The 18,899-nt window shown below is 41.3% G+C and overlaps 1 protein-coding gene across 2 annotated transcripts in view; it reads right to left on the bottom strand.

The window, feature by feature from the left end:
• Positions 1-18,899, bottom strand: part of csf3r (colony stimulating factor 3 receptor) — a 100,525-nt gene that overhangs the window by 79,786 nt on the left and 1,840 nt on the right. For both annotated transcript variants that reach the window (XM_077574857.1, XM_077574858.1), the window contains exon 2: positions 14,533-14,630. The gene's annotated coding sequence lies outside the window, so the exon portion shown is untranslated. The remainder of the gene's footprint in view (positions 1-14,532; positions 14,631-18,899) is intronic.

Below are 18,899 nucleotides of genomic sequence, written 5' to 3'. Positions count from 1 at the left end.
CCCAATTACGCTCCAGTTTCAGACAAATATTTTCATTTTGATCCCCCCTCTGTTTTCTGTACATGCATTAAATCTAATCCGTCTGCAAAACTGATTGTCTTTCAGTCAGCGTCCTGAGAGCGTTTCTGTACAAACAGGTAATAGAAGCAAGCGATAATAGAAACATCAGCGGGTTCCGTCACACTTCGCCGGCCGCCATCATCAAGCCTTCGCCTCCCTCTAATCAACACTCCTGACTGAGACGTCATAATTATCAACATGCGGCGAGGCTGTGAGACTCTGACTGATGATTGATGAGAGAGCGACGCGCCAATCAATGGCGCATGCGAGGTAAGTGTTTACGACGGCGATTATGACAGGAGAAGTGGCTTGGCTTCCCATTAGACCGCCCGTGCGCCACCGCGATATGACTCGCTGACACTTACACCTGATCTTTCATCACAAATAATTATGTGTCACTTGAGTTTTAGCTATAATTTCATACTGACAGTTTTTTTTTAATGAGTTACTTTGTAATTATTTCACCTATAATTTGGTTAGTCTGATGAGGAATGTGAAGTTCACTTCAGTTAGCCCGACAATCAACTCAAATCAACAGTACAGTATTGACACAAATAATGGACTTGGTTCAAGATGCCTAGACTCAAATAAACGCCACCCATGTCCCTCCATCATCTCCCGCTTATCCGGGGTCGGGTTCCAGACTTCCCTCTCCCCAGCCACTTCAGCCAGATCCTCCGACGGGATCCCAAGGGGTTCCCAGGCCAGCCGAGAGACATTGTCCCCGGGGCCTCCCGCCGGTGGGACATGCCCGGAACACCTCTCCAGGGAGGCGTCCAGGAGGCATCCGAACCAGATGCCCGAGCCACCTCAACTGGTTCCTCTCAACCATGTGCATGTCAGAAATCAAACAATTTGAATCGGGACATTTTTATCCTGGATTTCTCTTCAATTTAAATTTCTGTTTCAATTGCCCACCCCTTAATTAAAGGGATACTTGACTCACTAAGCCATTTTCAGCAGTAAAAAAGTAATTTCTTTGTCCAGAAATTGTCCACAATTAAAGTACAATTAACAAATTTTTCCATTTGCTGTCGACTGAAGGTGACATCACCCGTGCTGAGGAAGTAGGTAACGACTAATCATAGCTCACCTGTTTTCTGGGTTTGGTCAGCCATGATTGGTCGTTACCTACTTCCTCAGCAAATGCAGGCCCGGACCCGACCATCTGGAGGAGCGGGATATTTCCCGGTAGGCTGCCAGAGGGCGCCATTTATTTGAAATCGGTGAATCAATTATTATGACATCTCATACAACTGTACTATCAAGGGTACCGCTGTAGGCCATTGGATTATATATAGCACAGACTGTGTGTCTTTGTTACTAAGGGTGTTACCAAGTCACATAATTTAATACAAACATTTTACAAATAGAAACAATACCATTGGAACTATATTAAACCTTGTCTGTACGAATGCAATATGAATATCGTCGGAGGGAATGCTAATTTATTTTACATTGATGTTCATTAAAACTTGAGCTCAAGTGGGCCCTTCTGAGCTCTGAAACTCTAGAGCTGAAAATGAGTCCCAGTCTGGCCCTGAGCATGCATAGGTGATGTCATCTTCAGTCGACAGCAAGTGGAAAAATTAGCTTTTTAACTCCCAAAAACATATAAATATGTTGTATTTTAAACATTGCCATGCTCCCAAACACGTACATATACGTTTTTTGGTGTTTTTTTTATGCTACAGCATACAGAAGGCTTTAATGCTTCTTTAATGCCCCTGAACTGAAGAGAATGTTTAAACGTGGTGGTAGCAAAGTATAAGAGATCAACTAGGGCCATGTTGGAAGAAGCTTTTTTCCCAGTGTTTCTAACAGATTTATGAATAATGATGAAACTTAGATATATTCTAATGCTAATTGCTGCAAAATAGAAACGGATAGAAATATACTTTTTTTTCCTGATGAAAGAAGAGACTAATCTTTTTTTATGGTAGGTTCCATGTTTTATAGCCATAGAACACAATATTCTGTGGACCCTGCATATTAATCAAAATCCAGTAAAACAGACGGGAGCGAAGGGGGTTGCTTCAGTGAAAATGGTTGGAAGTGAAGGAAGTGAAGTTATCACATTAATTATAGACAACGTATTATCTTCTTACTGTTGAAAATGACTCAATGAGTCACATATCCCTTTAATTTAACATTTTGTGCCCGTTTGATGGTCCCCGAAGCTCAGATTCACCGAACATAGAAAACCAGTGTTGGTGCAAATCCGCAAGAGCTTCTCGACATGCAGTAGCCGAGTGCAGAGATGGATAATTCACAATCCGACGGCAGCCCTGGAAAATAAAAAGCCCAATATAAAGGTTGCGGATACTTAAAACAGCCTTGAGGATGAAAGTGACGGTAAAGTCCACGTCAATCATGAGAATTGGCCAAAGAGAGAGAAGACATTTCTCAGCTTTGTAGCAATAAAAGTAAGATGAATGATAATAAATTCCAGGGCTGTCCGTAATATATTTGCCTTAGATGTCACATGAAGGAAGTAATTGATCATTTGGCGAGTGGCAGTCATGTGATTGTGCTGATTTCACAACGTCAAAAAAGCATGTTAAAAATGAACTTCAAATGTCACCCGATTGCATTTCAATACGTGCTTTCAATTTTGAGAGGCAAAGAAAAGCAGGATCAAGTCTTGCCTGCCTTCCTTCTTCCATGGCTGCCTGCATGCTGGAATCCGATTACCGACAATCCTTAGATGGCGGTGCTCAACCATAGCATGACAAGACAAGCGCACACTTCTGCAATGTTAAAATACCAGCAACCAGGAGGAAAAAAAATTATAAGCAGATAGAAGGGAAGCGGCAAATTGTGTAAATGCGGACTCTGCTGCATTCACGCGTCAACTTCCTGCTTTTTGAGGTTTGTGGCGAAGACGTCCAAGTAGAAATAAGAGGTAAGCAATGTAGTCGAGAATAGTCGTTCTCATACCTTTTACACCAAGTAGTAGGTCTATAATAGGTCCAAGTGTTCATGAAAATCATATAAATGCCTGTAGCCACTGTAGCATTATGCACAGTTTGAACAATAACACTACGCCTACATATTGGAAAATTATACAAAAAAGTAAAACAGCAGAGGCCCCACAATTGAACCCTGTGGAACACCATACATTCCATCATACATGTAAATTTATATTGGACATATTCAGCCGATCACTTTCTTTTTTTGCTCGACAATGTTAGTATGATGGGATCAAAATCGAGTCAGGTGTGTGTCTTGACCTCCACCGAACCCCTGAGACTAACTCACGAACCCAAGGTTAAGAACCTCTGCGCTAGAGTGAGCCCAAGCACATTTAGCAAAGTGGTCTAGGAAACAAATTATTTGCATTTTTGGATCTCGCATGCTGAATATCATGACACTGATTGCAGGTACAAAAAAGTCGTCCATCTTTCACAATTTAAAACAGTTTCAAGTGTCGTAATTAGATATCTTTGATTTACTTGTTTCAATAGCCCAAAAATGTTATGTCGCTCTTACGTCTTTGAAATGAGTGTTACAGAAAGTTTAGGACAGCCATGGCCAGAAGACAGTCACAACTTCTCAGTAAGCTTAATTTTCATATATATTTTTTAGTAAGCATAAGCATAACTATTTTGCATTGTATGTTATCATTAAACCAGCAGACTTCCATCAGGCAAGCTTATGCAATTGTTTTAAATAGACAACCAGTAATTCATTTCGGTTTTTTTGCCTGACAGTAAAAGCAAGCTTTATTTAAAATAATTAATTTGATGCTGTCGGAGAATAATTATTTAAAGTGAATGCGAACGTGAGTTGTGCTAGCCTAACGAAACAATCTTCCGGCATTCAAAAATTCTGTCTAATGTGTAAAAACACATAGCCTAAAGGTAGAGTGTATTTTTCAGTTAACATTAGCCAAATTAGCATTCATATTAGCATGGAAACTTGTCGGTGAGATAGCATAAATGCCTAAGCTAATGCTAGCTACCTCGTGATGCTAGCTATTGTTTGATTTTGTACAGTAATTGACGGTAAACGCTCATTTAAAATTTTGTACTTAAGTAGCCTCTGTAATTTTACTTCATTTAAGGAGATGAATGAGTATTATTTCGACTTTTAGAGCTCACCACTCGCCTTTTTTTTCTCTCTTTCTTAAAACATTATACTTCTACTTTAGTACAAACTAGTGTGCATACTTTGGCACCACTGGGTTAACATAGCTGTATTCCCCATCATTGCCCCCGTGTGGGTTCACTTTGTGAGTTGTTTTCCCTTGAAATCATCTCAGAATATTCTATTATTCCGCAACGTTGGAGATCACGTCGAATATCGCTCTCGTGTTGTTGTTATTGTTGTTGTTGTGTCCTGATGACAAAGCGCCTCTCATGCGGCGATTACCTTTTCTTCTCCCCCACCCTCTCTTCCGCCGTTTAATAGTTGTTCAACTGTGCAAGGCCCCATTGTTTTAATTTCACGCAAGACACACTTTTGGTGTCGTGTCCGGGAGTGTTCTGAAATGACAGCAAAGTGTTTATGTTGAATACACAAATCATATATCAGGCAAACGTTTCCTTGGTGTTTTTTTCTTGGTGTTCAAAAATTCCTTTATTTTTTTTTTTTGGGTTCTATTGTAAATTTAATCTGCATCCGAGAGGCTCAATTTGCCGCCCACTCCCCAATTTGGAGCCACGAGGGTGATCAAACGTTGATTTAATAAGCACGGAGGGGAGTTTAATAACCAAAACCTCAAATAGTAGCGCATAAAGTTTGGACTGCTGTTGAGAGGGGATGTGAGGGGGTGGAGGTGGGTTGTTGGGTTGAGGCTGGCTTTTAGCAGGCATTTGGAGTCGGAGCGTCTGCCTTATTTGGGACTTGGAGAGCAGGCAGAGATCAGAGATCAATACGCTTTAATAGGAGTGGGAATGAAATGATGCCAAAGTGTCCCACATCAATGAATGCGCTTATCTGCTGGAAACGTCCGGTCCAGCAGCTCCTGCTTGCTCACCTGTAGATTAGACAGAGTGAGCTGGAGAGCATGCGGGAACGCTACATAAATAAGGCCCCGGTTCAAATTGTTGCGCTTAACTTATCGCTGGAAACAGATACAGCACTGCATGTGTTTTTCATTTCTCCTCCTCCTACTTACTGCGACATAGAGTTTCTATTCATATTTTCTATAAATACAGATTTGATGGCACATTTTTCCAGAGTTTTGAAATCTAGAATGCCTTCATTGTTGAAAGACATCACAACTACACAACCTTGTTTGACTGATACAGTTGTTTGATACCTCTTCAAATTCCACAACCCATTTAGGCAGCAAGCAGGCTGTGCATTAATGAACTGCGCCCTCTGCTGCATTTATGAAATTAAATTTGTCTCAAGGTCTAGCAAGTACACAAAATAATCGAACTGATTGCAAGTTGTTAGTTTCATTTTTGGATGCCACATCCCGTTTAGGCATCAAGAGAGGTTGACCAGAATAGACAAACCAGAATACTTTCATTGCTTCAAGATGTAGCACTTATCCAACATGATCTCATTATCTGGACCACAATTGTTGGATAAATCACCAAAATGACACAGCCCATTTAGGCGGGGAACTAGTTAAACCTGAATAGAATGACCGCTGTTGGATTTTGCATGGTACTGAAATTGAGTATCTACCTATTGCTTCAACATTTAACTATGCAACTCGGCTACAATTCATTGTTAGTTTCATCTTTGGATGCCACAGCCCATCTCGGCGGCTGCCTCTGCTGAATGTTGCCAAGTATCGAATTCTCACATGCGGCAAGATAGTTGGACTAAGATGGTTGATGAAGTCTGCTGGATGTTTCATAGTAATGAAATCCAGTATACATTTATTGCTTGAAGATGAAGCAACTATGCAACATAATTAGATACAATTGTTAGACCAAACTTAAAAATACCACAGCCCATTTAGGCGTTAATGTAGTTGAATTTATATGGTTTATTCTGGTGGCTATTGCCTTGTACTGAAATCCAATATGCCTTAATTACTTTAAAATGTTGCAACTATGAAACATGCTGTCGTTGGATTAAAACATTTGATTCCACTCCCCTTTTAGGCAGCAAACCAGTTGGAATTAAATGACTAGCACAGTCTGCTGGATTTTTCCTGGTCTAATTGAAATCCAATATGCTTCCATTGCTTCAAGATCTAGCGACTATGAAACATAATCTGATTTAGTTGTCAGAATCATCTTCGGATGCCACAACCCATTTAGGCAACACGCTAGGTGGTTCAAATGAATAATGCCTTCCTCTGGAAGTTCTTGCAGTAGGCTTCCGTTGCTTCATGAAATAGAGATTTTGGAAATATAATATCACTGACTACAATTTGTAAATTCAATCTTTGATGCCACAGCCTGTTTAGGCAGCAAACTAGTTAGACTTCAATAAATGGCACACTGTGTTGAATGTTCACTAGTATTTAAATCCAGTAAACTACAAAACAGCATTATATTTCCCATTGCATGATTGAATATGCACTTGAGTTGTTTTTAACATTGTTGCACTCTCTCCTTTCTGGCAAACCTGCATCACATCCAAATTGTTCGTCATTTTATTGTGGAGGAAAAAAGGAGGCTAAACGCTCTCCTGGCATAGTTGCGATAAGGTATGCGAACATGCACCTTGCTAGTCCCTAATCTTGCCGACATGCTCCCGACACCACCCCCTCGTCAGAAAAACTGAACTCCAAATGAGTTTCTCGCCTCTTGCAAGGAGCTGCCTGACAGGCAAAATGTGAGGCCAGTGGCGATGAGTTGAGTTGAGTGGCGGGTTCACCAATATTCGCTGCACGCTGCGAGCAGGTGCTGATCTCCTGGTTTGTCTCATTTGAGAGCATATGACACTGATTCTGAATCGCGGCCCCGGAGAGTGATTGGATCCTGGGAGAACCAATAGAAAGTGTATCTCTGTGTTAGCTCATTCATCACATTTACAGCAAAATGTTAACTGCCTAGATAACCTTTCCATATCATGTAAGATAGTGCAATATATGTTTGACGTTTTATTTGTGTGAGCCCATTTAGGCGGCTCACTTCTTGAACTAGATCTCAGGCGCCCCCAAATGGAAAGTGTGTACTGTAAAAATCAAAACTCTAAAATGCTTCCATTGCTTCAGTACATATTGCAATATCATAGGTACAATGGTGGGATCAGTCTTTGAATTCCACATCCCGTTTAGGCAGGTAACCAATTAATTGGGCCAACTTAAACCCTCTGCTGGATGCTGCCTGTTATTGAAAACAAACTGACTATGCATCATAATATCCCTTATACAATTGTGGGATCAAACTTTGCACTGTATGTGCCACAGCCCGTTAAGGCGGCAAAATAACTAACTGAGATAAAATGGTTTAATCCCGGCTGGAAATGGCCTATTACTGAAAGTGGCAATGTTTTAAGACAGTGACAAAGGAACATGAGTTTTTTTAAATCAGAGTTTGGATGCCACAGCCCGTCTAGGTGGCAAGCTTGTTGGCTCAAAAGGATGTCATTCCTGCCTAGTTTTGAAAACAAATATGATTGCAGTGTTTCAAGATGTTATGAATATGGGGCATAATCTCATTAATTCACATTCTGCAGCCCGTCTAGGCAGCAAGTACTTAACTCCCACCTTTTGCTAGACGTTACTTTGCATTTGAATGTTCCATGGCTTCACCACGATGCCACATAATTTTTAGGACGGTGAACGCTCATCCTAAACCTTTTATCTTTATTCAAAATTAGATAATACGCTATAGTTTGACCTATTTATCTAACACAACAGCATGTCCTTTATTTTCTGCTGATTGCCATACGATTTTCGCCCTTGAGAAATAACGACACCTGGTGGCGCTCAAAGCTCGCCGCACTCGTCCTTGGCCATACTCTTGACAAATAAACGTTGGAGTTCAGATTGTAATAGAGAGGCAAGCCGCCGGGCATGCGACATCCCCGAGCCCGACTGCGTAAAGCTTGGAATTTTCTTAAGCGGGCGGCTGAAGTTCCCCCCCCCACCCCTGGCATTAATGAGCCTTTAAGCCTCAACCAAGTGGTGACCTTCAAGACCTTGGATATAACAGCCCACTTGAGTGTTTCCTCAGCCATGTTATACACACAGCATTCAAGAGCAGATTCATGAACGTTGTAGAATTTAGAGGGTCGTCAGTTCGTGGTAGAGGAATTAATTTTGGGGGTAATGAAATACAAAAGCGTTCCTTTGAGATACTTTTGTGAACATATGGCGTCTGGGGATAAGACATTTTAAAAGAGGGGATTTAGCTGACAAAAGATGCGGAAAGAATAGCAGAATTCCTGTTTGACAATTCACATTTGTTCTGTGAATTTATAGTATTGCTTCACATGAAAAAGGCTTACAGTCTAACTGATCACCGATATACTCATTATAGATAAGTCTTAAGACTTCTAAAGCCCGTTGAGGCAGCACACTAGTTCACATTAGTGACTCCGTACGTCAGATGTAGCCAAATACTGAATCCAGCATCACCAGTTTTTTACAACATAGTGACTATGCAACACAAATCTCGTTCATACACACTGTTGAGAAATTCGTTTTTGAATGCCCGTTTAGGCGACATGCTAATTCGACTTACAATGTTAGATGTTGCCACGCAGTGAAATCAGAATCAGATATATCTCAATTTCTTAGAGATACAGTATAGCAAATATGCAACACGAGCCCCTTGATACAGAGCTACATTTTTAATGCCACAGCCCATTTCGGCTGCACTATAGTTAGACCTAGATTAATTGTGTCCATTGTTGGATATTGCTAAGTACTGAAATCCGATATGCCTTAATTATTTCAAGATTGTAGAAACTATGGACTTATTTATACTTTGCTACGTTTAGGTAGCACGCTAGTTCTAGCCTAATTAATTCACTCCCAGCCATTTTAATTGAAGCAATTCCCTTCGCTCCCGGCTTCTTTTTTTTTTACTGGATTTTGAATGATTTTGCAAGGCCCACAGAATATTGTGTTCTATTGCTATAAAAACATGGAACCTACCAGAAGAAAGATGAGTCTTTTCTTTCATCAGGAAATCAAGTATATTTCTATCTGTTTCCGTTTTGCAGCAATTAGCATTACAATATAGCTACGTGTCATCATTATTCACAAATCTGTTTAGAACTGTGGGTAAATAAGCTTGTTTGCAACATGGCCTGGTTGATCTCTTATACTCTGCTGCCACCTGCTGGCCGTTTTTGTCATAACTACCATTGCTTCAACCGTTTTGTGCAATTGAGAGGCTGCCTCAAAGCTTTCTGTATGCTCTTGCATAATAATAATAAAAACATCAAAAACGTATAAATACGTCTTTTGGACACTTAAAGCATTTTAAAAAGAACATATTTACATGTTACAAGTGGATTCCTCTGTTTAAAAACAAAATATGCCTCAAGACATACCAACTGTGCAAAACAATTGTGAGGTCTTCAAACTCCACAACCCATTTAGGCTGCAAACTACTTCACCTCTCTTTTTGATGTTGCATAGTATTTTTTCATTCCTTAAAGATGGATGATTATCTCATTAATCAATCTCAATATATACATCTCCAAAAGCCACAACCTATTTATGCGGCAATTGTTGCCAGACGAGAGAAATGTAGCTTGACATGAATCGAAAAGAAGGCCGATCGTGGAAGTGTCACTTCACTTTAATGACCTTTTGTGCCCTCAGTTGTTATAGGGTCCAACAACAATGATGAGGCATTGCCGATTTATGTCGCAAACAGGCCACAAACGGCCAAACGGGAGTGATTTTATGTCATCTTGGAAACGTCTCACAGCCACATTTCATTGCTCCCATGTTACCCTCTGCATTGACCGGCGCCATACGATCATGCACAAACAAGCAACTTTGAGGTTATTTAAAGGACAGTGATCAATAATGCTCCTGTAACTCCTACTTAATCTTCATAATGAGCTTTATTGCGGCAATTAATCACGTCTGAGCAGCCAGTGCCCGGCCTCTCCCAAGAACGCTGGCAGAATAAAGGCCGAACGGAGACGCGCGCCACACAGCTCCCAACGGCGGCTCTGAGAGGAAGAATTAGAGCGTAGTCTTTGACTTAACTTGACAGCTGCTTGATGCCATACTAAGTAATCCATCAAACGTGTGTTAAGAAATATGACAAGAGTAATATTTAAAACACACAGTGCCGCTGATTTATGGTGTGACATCATCCCCATCAAGCAATCCAGCCAAACAGTACATCTATTGTGCACAAATCAAAATGAAAGCGCAATTAGGCAGGATTTGATGATACCGCAGCCCGTTTAGGTGGCAATCTAGTTGGGCCTAAAATAATGGCATCGTCTGTTGCAAGTTGCAAAGTACGGAATGCAATAGGCCTCCATTTTTCAAGGTAGCGATTATGAAACATGTGATATCATTGGCTACAATTATTTCATTATTGTTTGGATGCCACAGCCTGTTAAGGCGGCAAAATATTTTGCCCCAGCCACCCTCTGTTGGATGTTGCCCCAGTACTAGTAACTTCAATATGCATCCATTGCTTCAGGAGATTGCAAATATTTCAATGATCTCATTGGCTGCATTTGTTAGATCGTCACAGCCCGTTTAGGCTGAAAACTAATTTGGCTCAAACTAATTGGCAATCCTTGTTTTCCCACATTGGTTCAAGACATAAGAACTACGTAACAATTATTTTTTTAACTTCACTTTTTTGATACTGCAACCCGTTCAGGCGGCAAAGTACTTAAAAGTAAAATTGGAGTCACCCTGGATGTTACCAAGTTTTGAATGCTGTATGCCGGTATTGGTTCAAAACATAGCGGCTTTGTAACATTAATCTCAGAGTCTACAATTTCTTGGCAAGTTTTGGATGCCAAAGACCGTTTAGGTGGCAAGATTGTTGGGCAAAGATAATGTTGAATGTTGTCCAGCATTTATAGCAGCAAAGCTTGGATGCAATTTTATCCCAATGATGGTAATTGTTACTGTTGATCACTCTTTAGATGCCACAGACTGTTTAGGCATAAAACTAGTTCACGCCAGGCACCCGCTTTTGGATGTTGCCAAGTATTGATTGAAATATGCCTTAATTGCTTGAAGACCTCGCGAATATGCAACACAATCTCATTGACTACAATCGTGAGGCGACTCTTGGAACGCCGCAGCCCGTTCAGGCAGCAAATTAGTTGGAGCTAAACTACTGCCAACTTCTGTTGAATGGAATACAATTGGCTGTTGATTTGGTGAATCTTTGGAACCGCAATGAAATTGAATCTATAAAATGAAACGATAAATAGGAATCGCACGTGCCATCTTAATTCGGAATGTCGAAAATAGAAAAAAACGACCTCAAAACTCACTCTACTTATTTAACAGTCGATTACCTAAAACCCATGCTAATGTCATGCTGCTTATATTGGTCTGGCTTTAAATTGTGGAAGCAGCCAGCAGAGCTTGTGGATAGTAGATGAGATTCACACGGGTGCAGAGGCCTCTTATGATGACCGATTCCGCCGCATTTGGAGAACTATTGATTCTGTCCCGCTCCTAATCGAAGGTGATGATGGCACGGAGGTGAATCCATTAGCGTCTCGGAAGCCGCGTGAACTACGCGGCGGGCCTAATGCTTGTCCTTTCCCATTTGTCACCACCAGCCGGGGTCTTGTGCTCCTATTTGTCCTTGTTGAAAGCAAAAGACAGCGGTGAAAAGATGTCCTCTTTAGGTTTGGGTTATTGTTCATGCATTCATCGGATGATCTACATAAATCATGATACATAAATTTACCCGCAGTAGATGAATTCTAGGTATGTGTTTTTGGGGTTATTTTTAATGCAGTCATAGGATAGTGTACTCGTCATTTCATGCATCTGCATCTTTTTTTTTCCAAGGTCAAAATGACTAGATGTCATTAAAAGACATCTTCTTTCTTGCTGGTATGTGTGTTTGTAGTAATTTTTACAACCAAATGTTTGTACTCTGTATTTTTTTTATTTACTCTCTCGGCAGTCACGTCGCAAGTTCCTTTTTTCAGCTGAGGAAAAACACAGTATGGCGCTTATTTAGTGTTGTCATATCATCAAACTGTAAAGTAGTGTCTTCAGACAAGTAAATCTTTCACATATTTGTGTACTCATAATTGATTCTCTGTTACATCGCCAGCAAAATGCCAGCCAGATAACTGCGCCATAGATGGGTGGCATCAAAACCCTCGCCAAGGTTTGATCGACTGTCACATCTTATCGCGACTTTGAAACGGCAGCAAAAGAGTGGGGGTGAACACATGGATACACTCGACTTCTCGCTCCTCTCAAAGAATTACTTTGCTAAATATTTTCAAAGCTCCCTCCGCCTGTTTCAAATGTCAACTCCTATTTTTTCGGGTTAGCGGGGAATGAAAGTATTAAGCGAGATAGCGCAAGGAAACCAACTTCAAAAGGCAAACTTTGAGATTTGGATGAAGAAAAAAAAAAAACAGTGTACAAGTTTGCATTTGGAACTTTGGGGAAAAGCCACGGTGGAAAAAGAAAAACACGCACAGTGGGGAACATCTGCTAAGAGAATAGCAGGAATAATAAAGGCGAATAAATGTTCCCTGATAGCATAGCTAATGATGTTTGAGCCCCACAAAAACAACACTTGCTTATAAGAGGAAATCTTCGGCAAATCTGATGCTAACCAGCTAACATGGTACACTTTAAAAAGCCTTTAAATATTACTCTTACATGCTTTCTTTAGCATGTTTAGGTCACAAATGTCAGCTAAATGATATTTAGTCATACAAAAACAAAAAAATATTAGCTATTTGGGGGAAAACAAACTTATAGGCAATAAAACTAATATAAACATGTTGGAATTTAAATAGCCTTTCATGACTCTTCACTTCCTGGCTAGCTTCCGTAGTGAATGTACCACAACCTTTCTTTAGCATGTTTAGCTAGGTCACAAATGTCAGCTAAATGATATTTAAACATGCAAGTCATACAAAAACAAAAAAACATTAGCTATTTGGGGGAAAACAAACTTATAGGCAATAAAACTAATATTAACATGTTGGATTTTAAATAGCCTTTCATGACTCGTCACTTCCTGGCTAGCTTCCGTAGTGAATGTACCACAACCTTTCTTTAGCATGTTTAGCTAGGTCACAAATGTCAGCTAAATGATATTTAAACATGCAAGTCATACAAAAACAAAAAAACATTAGCTATTTGGGGGAAAACAAACTTATAGGCAATAAAACTAATATTAACATGTTGGATTTTAAATAGCCTTTCATGACTCGTCACTTCCTGGCTAGCTTCCGTAGTGAATGTACCACAACCTTTCTTTAGCATGTTTAGCTAGGTCACAAATGTCAGCTAAATGATATTTAAACATGCAAGTCATACAAAAACAAAAAAACATTAGCTATTTGGGGGAAAACAAACTTATAGGCAATAAAACTAATATTAACATGTTGGATTTTAAATAGCCTTTCATGACTCGTCACTTCCTGGCTAGCTTCCGTAGTGAATGTACCACAACCTTTCAGTCTCACCCCTTTCTAAAAAAAAAATCTGGAAGAGAAGAGATTAAGCTTTTGGAAATATTTTTTAGATTTGATTTAAACACACTTCCATTCATGCTACCTTCATTAGCAAGTTTAGCTAGTAGATGCTGTCTGCTCTTATTTATGCGACATCTAGAGCTCAGTGTTGCTGAGCATGATGTGGAACGACTGTAAAAACCCGTAAAAAAAAAAATCTCTTAAAAATGTGTGGCATTGTGGGAGCTCACCATATACTGTAGTTCCACGGGCATTTTGGTGCCAGAAAACTCATGTTCTAGTAAACATATTTTTGGTAGCAGCCCTTGCGTCTAAATGCGCTTTAGAGACCGTTTAGGCTACTTTGAGCTCGCGATACTTTAGAGTCATAATGTTACAAAGCATCAAATAGCTGAAGAATATGCAAATCCAACAGGGTAGAAACATGGATGGAGGGGGCTTTTTGATGTTTTTCTTTTGCAAACTTACCAACATTAAAAGGCACGCACACACAATGGTAGCATGCAAAGTCCTGCTGTGCACGCAGGGACTCCGAAAACACCCTCCGACAAACAACATCAGCTTGCCTCAGAGTCTCAGAGCGCCCTCCTCCAGCCGGAGTTTTTACACTGAGCAAACACGCCCTAAACCAACCCCATGGGGGGGACGCTTTGAACAGCAAGTTGCATTAAATCACCGACAATGTCTATTTATGTGGATGAATGACAGACAGACAGACAGACGGCACAGGGCTCTGCTTCTGTATTGAATTCTAATATCACATCGCTTGGGATTTCTTTAACATATCAAAAAAGACTTAACCTCATTGCGTTTCTCTGCAAAATGATGTTTAGCTTGTGGATTAAAAGGCCAATTTGGTCCATAGACAGTACCAAAACTAAAATAAACCACTTTTTTTTTTTTCCATCGTGTGCCCCGCATCCAACCACCCACCTTGTTTCTCCTGTACGTGACTCACAACGGCGATGATTCGGCATGCGATCCGTCAGGGAGGTTTACGGTGGAGCTGAGCCAGAGCACTGCACGGCATTCTGCATGTAAATTTTGGGGAAAAGTCATGAGCAAATAGGAAAATAAAATGCTGGTAAGACAAGAAAGGACCAGAATGTAATGGATAAATTACTTTTGTGTCTCAAACAAAATAGACTGATTGCCCACCTAACATACATTTTTACAAGATGTTATGAGACTTAAATTTTTTTATATGTCAAGTGTACCCTAAGTGTCATGATTTAATTAAACTTGACCAATAAAGAATAAATTGAGAGTATCCTTTCAACACTGCAACGTACTGCTTTAGAGTCATACACGCTAACCTGAAGGTTGAAAAGGTAAAAATAATAATACAAATACAGTAATAGACTAAAGCTAAAAGATGGAAGCTCACAGTTAGCCATCATTTAACATAGTCAAAAACAATAAGTTAACATGAATTACATTCCATATACGCATATAACATTTAAAGAATTTTTTTTTAAGCACAACGAACAATCACATGAATTTTGGTTTTTAATTATTATTACTTATAGTTGCAAGTTATGAGACCATGAGATGTATGAGACCAACTGAAACCAATTAGGTTACAACTAGTCAAGTTGTACTAACACAAACAATATATTTCAATGAGGGTGTAATGAGTTAGCTTTGCTGTTGTACAATCAAAAAGACAGCCTCGGTGTTCACAATTTGTCGCACATACAAAGCAATAACTTAATAATATTTAAATTCTTGTGATTTTTGGTCGTCAATTTTCAGGGATGATATATATAGTACATTTCTTGTAGTTTTTTTTGCAGAACGCTTTTTAAAGGTTAAAGGAAAGTTTTCAGCGGAGGGTCTTTGGGGACGGAAAAAGTGATTCTGACAATATTTGGATGCAGTTGGATTTAGGCCAAAGACACGGTTTAAAAAAAGAAAAAGACAAGAGTGAGAGTTGGGAGGTTGATGTGGCAGCCAAGTTTGGGCAATTAGCGGTAAGCTTCATGTGGCGGCTCGGCGGCCTTGAGCGCTGCCCTCGCTGGGAGACACTCAGCACTTGACTTTGACAAGGTCGGGCTGCAAGGTGCAAGCGAGCGGAGGAGCGCCTATCGCCCCGCCGCGCCGACGACCTATTGCCCCGCCGTGCCGGCAACCTTGCCTGCTTGCTCAGCAGCGCTCTCCGTGCTGATAATGAGGGGGAATCGCTTCCCCGAACCCCATATTTCTTCACGCTGAGATTAGAGGGTGCATTTGGGATATTGGTAGCACAGAGGTGAATGTAACATTCGGCGTCCTTGTGGACAGACATCGGAAATGCGGGGGAGTGCAATCTGATGCAGTTTGATTCAAGTACAGTGAAAGTGTTAGGAGACCTGAACTTGACGCTGAAATATTTCACACATTAGTGTACCCGGGAAAGTGGGGAGAAAATGCCCACTAGTTTGACAGATTATTTTGAAATTTGGTGGATGTGTCTATTATAGCAGGACTCATGAAAAGTCAAAAAAAAAAAAGACCAGTTACTGGAATTGACTAGGAAGTCAGCCATTTTGGCAGATTTCCAGGGCTCGTACTTTGACAATTTGTTAAGACTTTCCTTGGGTGTCTTTGTGCGACACGCAACATTTCTTGCTGGAGGTAATCAGTAAATGAAAACGAACGACACGCCTCAGCGACATGTCAGCTTGAATTAATGTGTGCTGTTATTTTCCCCAGGTTGAAAAGCTATTAATGCGTAATGTTTTCTTATTGATTTTGTCCGTGCAAACGTGGCACGCAGGGCTCTGAAACAGGCTTGAGTCACATTTGGCCCGCACCATGTTCCTTTTTCCGCTTCATAATACAGTGCTGCGTTACTGCAGTGTGCCGATTCACCGTGTATATATTTGAAACTGTGGATTATCTCTAGACCTTGTATTTGTTTCTATGGCATTATTTCGGATCTGTAAGTTTGGGTTTTTGTTGTTATGGGTGTTCTTGTTGTTTTTGTCTGTGGTTGTTTTTTGTTCTTGTTTTGTGTTCCATCCCTTGTCTCGTCCCTTGTCTCGTCTAACCACGTCCACCTGTGTGTGTGTGTCTTCTCTTCTCCAGGTGTGTCTCATTAGTGTTAGTGTATTTAGTCTGTAGTGTTTGTCCAGTCGGTGTGGGTACATTGCCTATGTTAAGTGCGTCAAGTCTTTGTCACAGCCAAGTCGTCTTCGTCTCAGCTAAGTAGCCATTGTCACCGCCAAGTAGCCTCCATCACAGCCAAAGCCATCGCCATAGCCAAGTCATTGGCACAGCTAAGTCATCCTCACAGCCAAGTCATCGCTACAGCCAAGTTATCCTCGTCACAGCTTAGTAACTCGTCCTCGTCACAGCTAACCAAGTAGTCATTGTCACAGCTAACCAACCCTTCCTCTGCACAGCTAACCTAGCCATCCTCGTCACAACTAACCTAGTCATCCTCGTCACAACTAATCAAGTCGTTCTCGTCACAGCTAACCAAGTCGTCATTGTCACAGCTAACCAACCCGTCCTCTGCACAGCTAACCTAGTCATCCTCGTCACAACTAACCTAGTCATCCTCGTCACAACTAATCAAGTCGTTCTCGTCACAGCTAACCAAGTCGTCCTCAGCACAGCTAACCAACCCGTCCTCTGCACAGCTAACCAAGTCATCCTCGTCACAATTAATCAAGTTGTTCTCGTCACAGCTAACCAAGTCGTCCTCGGCACAGCTAACCACGTCGTCCTTGTCACAACTAATCAAGTCGTTCTCGTCACAGCTAACCAAGTCGTCCTCGGCACAGCTAACCAAGTCGTCCTCGGCACAGCTAGCCAAGTCGTCCTTGTCACAACTAATCAAGTCGTTCTCGTCATAGCTAACCAAGTCGTCCTCGGCACAGCTAACCAACCCGTCCTCTGCACAGCTAACCAAGTCATCCTCGTCACAATTAATCAAGTCGTTCTCGTCACAGCTAACCAAGTCGTCCTCGGCACAGCTAACCAAGTCGTCCTCGGCACAGCTAGCCAAGTCATCCTTGTCACAACTAAGCAAGTCGTGCTCGTCAAGCTAACCAAGTCGTCCTCATCACAGCCAAGTCGTGCTCGTCACAACCAAGTCATCCTCGTCACACCTAACCAAAGTTGTCTTCGTCAGAGCCAAGTTGTCATCGTCACAGCCAGAAGCCATAGCCCCAGCCAAGTCAAGTCACTCTACAGCAAGTCAAGCCAAAGCAAATCAGGTCACGTCACGCTCCAGTCCAGTCATGGCGACCAGTCTACTCACGTCCCATCCAGTCATGGCGACCACTCAACTCATGTTCCACCCTGACAAGTGCTTTGCATTTGAGGTGATTCTAAATGCAAGTTGGCGGTTATCATGAATAACTGGCTAGGATTGATTGCATGGCAATAATGTATAACAGCATGTACAGTGATTTTTTCTATTTTTTCAACAGTACTGTCTGCGGCATTTCTATTGTGTAATAGGGCTATGCTGTTGAATCTTAAGCCATCGCCGTCCTCGTGCATGATTTTATCTTCTCTGTTGCTTCGTCAACATGTGAAGGCCCACCACCTGCACCCCCTTCAAAACCAACTAGATGCAAGCGCATGTGGCGTTGATTCAAACCTTCCCCTTACAAGAAAATCCCATTTGGCGAATAGACGCACGCAACGCTAAAACTACTCCCGCAAAGTGACCGAGCGAAGACGATGCCGATTAATTACATCGGGACGGAAAGTGTGTGCTGATGGTCACAGCACTTCATTAAATCTACAATGTTCATATGGACACACGCACATACGCGCACACACAAAAACAGGTCCCACAATGTTCATCTGCCAGGCGGCGCGGATTACCATGGCGGCTCGCCTGAGAGCTGCACAAACACAGTAAGCACTTTGCAATACTAAACAAATGAACATAGGAGTCTATTACAGCCATGCTCATCAATCCAAACAATTCGAGACAGATGGGAGACGATTCATTCCAGTCTGCAAAACTACACTGGCGGGACTATATTTTTTATTTAATTTTTTTTGGTTATTAAATTCAGATTAGTTTTGCAGTTTGTTCACTGTTATATTTTTGGGGGCTTGAAGGCTTGGGAATTTTTTTTATTGCACGTTGTTTTCCCAGGAACACACGAAGCTAAAGGACTTGATGTGATTTGGCTCAGGGTCCGTGGGCCCTCCTCCCCTCCGGGCGTACGTTATAAGCGGGAAGCCAATTCAATCTGGGAGTGATACGATCGCTGGCGAGGGAATTCGACCTCGCCGGTTTAGAATACACAAGCAATGTGCTCCTGTTGGAGACGTTTGTTCATATTGTACCA

This window comes from Vanacampus margaritifer, chromosome 9 (genome assembly GCF_051991255.1).
Source record: "Vanacampus margaritifer isolate UIUO_Vmar chromosome 9, RoL_Vmar_1.0, whole genome shotgun sequence".
Taxonomy (NCBI): domain Eukaryota; kingdom Metazoa; phylum Chordata; class Actinopteri; order Syngnathiformes; family Syngnathidae; genus Vanacampus; species Vanacampus margaritifer.
The sequence above is the reverse complement of the archived record's forward strand: the minus strand, read 5'-3'. Positions and strand labels throughout refer to the sequence as shown.